The sequence below is a fragment of the Sapajus apella genome, unplaced genomic scaffold (assembly GCF_009761245.1).
Source record: "Sapajus apella isolate SASKATOON/1434 unplaced genomic scaffold, GSC_monkey_1.0 scaffold46, whole genome shotgun sequence".
Lineage (NCBI taxonomy): Eukaryota > Metazoa > Chordata > Mammalia > Primates > Cebidae > Sapajus > Sapajus apella.
The window spans coordinates 2,405,073-2,409,510 of NW_022436986.1; the positions used below are offsets into that span (position 1 = coordinate 2,405,073).

The 4,438-nt window shown below is 41.3% G+C and overlaps 1 long non-coding RNA gene across 1 annotated transcript in view; it reads left to right on the forward strand.

The window, feature by feature from the left end:
* LOC116524701 overlaps positions 1-4,183 on the forward strand; it is a 35,034-nt gene extending 30,851 nt beyond the window's left edge. The window contains exon 2 of the long non-coding RNA XR_004257446.1: positions 3,235-4,183. This is a non-coding gene — a long non-coding RNA (uncharacterized LOC116524701). The remainder of the gene's footprint in view (positions 1-3,234) is intronic.
* The last annotated feature ends 255 nt before the right edge of the window (positions 4,184-4,438 follow it).

Here is a 4,438-nt window from a genome sequence, read left to right on the forward strand (position 1 = left end):
GGAGAATTGCCTGAACCCAGGCTGGAGTGCAATGGCGCGATCTCGGCTCACCGCAACCTCCGCCTCCTGGGTTCAGGCAATTCTCCTGCCTCAGCCTCCTGAGTAGCTGGGACTACAGACACGCGCCACCATGCCCAGCTGATTTTTTGTATTTTTAGTAGAGACGGGGTTTCACCATGTTGACCAGGATGGTCTTGATCTCTTGACCTTGTGATCCACCCGCCTCGGCCTCCCAAAGTGCTGGGATTACAGGCTTGAGCCACCGCGCCCGGCCATCTGGTCCTTCTTGTTACAACTTTGCTCCTGTACCAGGAGCATCATTGCCAAAAGTGGCCAGAGACTTAAAAGTTTACTTTTTCCTCTTGTCAGAATCAGTAAACTGGATTGTTACAGTTTTGTCTTCCCTCTTTGAAACTCCCAAAAGAAAAGAAATGACAAGAACAAATCTTGGCATACAAAGAAAATGAGACAAAGAATGTAATCATAACAATACTAGTGAATGGTTTTCAGACTGACATCTGTACATTAAGAATATGTAAAAATGCCAATTTTATGCTCTGACAACTTATGTGCATCAGGGGTGGGATAATGCCTTGGGAATGCCAAATGTCAAAGCATTACATAATGTCAGCTATTCATGTGCTTCTTTGATGAGATATCACTGCGAATGGGAATTCCTTAAGGGGGAGTCATCTTAACAAGTGGGAGGGGAGACGGAAAGCATGAAAAAAGTAAGGAAAGAAGGGATAAAGGAAGAGAGAATATTTCAAATCATAATGAAAATTCTTTACATAATGTGTAAAGAATGCGTATATTTTTAAACAATACAGACAATCCCAAATCTAAGTCAACCATTTGTAGGGGTTACTTATCTTCATTTTGGTTTTCCATAATTACCACATGAACATCATGTTAGAAGAGATGCACAGCAGCACACTGTTATATAGTCTCCACCATACAGATCAAATAGAGGTAAATTACCTTAAGAGCTAAAACAATAGTACAACAATTAAGAGCTGGGCATGCTGGTTGATGCCTGTAATACCAGCACTTTGGGAGACTGAGGCAGGAGAATTACTTCAGCCCGGGAGTGCAAGACTGCCTGGACAACACAGGGAAACCCATTTCTACAAAAATTATAAAAATAGGAGGCACGGTGGTGCACACCTGTAGTTCTACTTTCTCAGGAGGCTGAGGTGGGAAGATCACTTCAGCCCAGGACTTTGAATTTAAAGTGAGCAATGATTTTGCCACTACACTTCAGCCTAGGCAACAGAGCCAGAGCTAAAAAACAAACAAACAAACAAACAAACAAAAAAAACACATGCACACACACAAAAACCCAAACAAAACAATTAGGAAATGATGAATTTTGAATATTACCATATTAAAAAATATTTAATTGTAAGTTCATATAATTTAATTTTTAAGAATGAGTGGGGTTAAGAACCAGCTTGCAAAATTTCTTAAAGTTTGACAATCAGCTGTCATGAGCCAGCTGAGGCACAATGCTGGCCCTATCCCACCGTGAGTGTGTTACGCCTCACCTGGTCTCAGGCAATAGTATCCTAATTGGCTGGTAACATCTAGTCTCACCTTTCCCACACTACCCACTAGAAGGGGTATATCCTGGTTCAAATGATTCTCCTGCCTCAGCCTTCCCAAGTAGCTGGGATTATAGGCATGTGCCACCACGTCTGGCTAATTTTGTATTTTTAGTAGAGATGGGGTTTCTCCATGTTTGTCAGGCTGGTCTCGAACTCCTAACCAGCCTGACCAAGGTCCACACGCCTTGGTCTCCCAAAGTGCTAGGATTATAGGCGTGAGCCATGGCGCCCGGCCAAACTGGTGAATTTTTATGTTATGTATATTTTACCACTTTTTTTTTCCTTTGAGAGGAGTTTCGCTCTTGTTGCCCTGGCTGGAATGTAATGACGAAATCTCAGCTCACTGCAACCTTCCACCTCCCGGTTCAACCAATTTGCCTGCCTCAGCCTCCTGTGTAGCTGGGATTATAGGTGCCCACCATCACACCTGGATAGTTTTTTTTGGTATTTTTAGTAGAGATGGGGTTTTACCATGTTGTGCAGGCTGGTCTTGAACTCCTGACTGCAGGTGACCCCCACCCCCCACCCCACCTTGGTCTCCGAAAGTGCTGGGATTACAGACATGAGCCACCACACCCGGCCTGATGAGTTTTTAATTCAGTGTGACTGATGGCCTCATGGGAGGAAGAATAAAACACACAGGGAGAAGGTTTATCCATATGTTGACAGAAGCAGAGCCTAGAGTGATGTGTTTACAAGCCAACGATTGCCAAGAATCTGCAGAAGCCAGGAAGAGGCAGGGAAGGGTTTTTATCTAAGGCCATGAGAGAAAGCATGGACCTGCCAACATCTTGATACTGGACGTCTAGTCACAACTGTGAGAAAAGAAATTCCTGCTGTTTTAAGTCACCCATTTTTTCATAATTTGTTGTAGCAACCCTAGGAAATGAATACGGTACATAAATGCTGCCAGCATGTGAGTTTCCTTGGGCCAAATGAGGTGGGTTCTATCAGGCCTTGGGGTAGAGGCAGTTATGAACCAAAAGTTGGACTGGGCTCAAATACTTGGTAGCATTAAGCCCCAAAGTTGAAGCAGCCAGCATGTCCGTATTAGAGTCTAATCCGGGATACTGACAATGGATGATGAACAGAATCAGAAGCAAAGATGGAGGAAATATTTGTCTTCCCATTTGAAGAAGTTGCAGTTCTAAATCTTTAATTCAGCAATTCTGATTGGGATATGAAGTTTTATGGTTGATGCAAGTTGCATCTCTCAGGTACCTGGCATTGCTGACATGAAGAGCAGCAAGTTCTCTTCCTTGTTCTCACAAAATGACTCCTACCCCATACCCAGTCACACAGATTTCTATATGCTTAGAAGCCAGAAAAGACTGTAAGGTGATTATTAAAACCTCAGTCACTTTGGAGTCTTGCTGGACCGCTGCAGGCTGACTTCAGTCCAGAGAGATGTGCCCATTTACTCAGTGTTAAGTCTTTGAATTAGAGTCCTTGCAGAAAAGAGATGTTCATTCTAAATGAGTAATTGAGGAAAGTTTCACAAAGGGATCATTTACAGAGGGATGGGCAAGGCTCAGCGAAAACAACAAGGTATTGTACCCTAGGGCTAGCCATTGCAGGAGTGGCTGTATGAAGAAGGCCACCTGACAGGAGCTGTGGTCTTTTGTAGGAAAACACAACCAACGCATGGAGACGCAGCAGAGAGGGAGCCAGCACACAAATGGCCTGACTTCATCCCCCTCCTATCCTCCTAAATCTAGCGCATGCTGCCTATTGTCCACCCCAACCAAAGACCAAAAGACAAGGAAGCTCATCATACTCAATGGTGATAGACTGAAAGCTTTCCCCATAAGAGCAGAAACAATATAAGGATGCCAGTTTTCATCACTGCTATGTAACATTTTACTGGGAGTCCTAGCCAGAGCAGTTTGGGAAGAAAAAGTGAAACACTGTCATTATTTGGAATCACAATAGTCATCCAAATTGGAAACGAAGAAATATTTACAGTTGCAGAAGACAGGATTCTACATATAGAATATCCCAAGGAATACACAAAAATATCGATTAGATCTAGTAAATTGATTTAGGAAAGTTGTAGGGTATAAGATGAACACACAAAAACCAGTTGTGTTTCTATACATCAACAAGGAACAATCCTAAAAAAAAAAAAATTCCATTTATAATGGCATCCAGAAGAATCAAATACAATTCTTAAGAATACATTTAACCTAAGAGGTGAAGGATACACTGAAAAGTATAAAGCTGCTGAGTAAAACTTAAAAAGACCTAATTTAATATAATGAATTTCCATGGTTATGTATCAGAAAACTTAATATTGTTAAGACTGCAGTACTTCCAAAATGAGCTACAGATTCAATGCAATCCCTATAAAAATTTTAATGGCCATTTTTGCATAAATGGAAAGATTGATCCTCAAATTCACACAGAATTGCATGAGGCCCTAAACAGCCAAAACAATATTGAAAAAGAGAAATAAAGCACTACAAAGCTACAATAATCAAAACAGTGTGGTAAAGTCATAAAGATAGACATACAGTCCAACAGAGTAGAGTTTACAATCCAAAAATAAACCCAAACACCTATGGTCAATTGATTTTCAACAAAGATGCCAAGAACATTCAATGGGGGAAAAACAGTCTCTTCAGAAAATAGTGCTGAAACTGGAAAACTACATGCAAAAGAATGAAGTTGGACTCTGCCTCACTCCATATACAAAGATTAACTCAAACAGATCAACTACCTAAATATAAGAGCTGAAAGTATAAAACTATTAGAAGAAAGCAGGGGTAAATCTTTAGGAGCTTGGATTTAGCAATGGATTATTAGAACTAACACTAAAGCACAAGCAACAA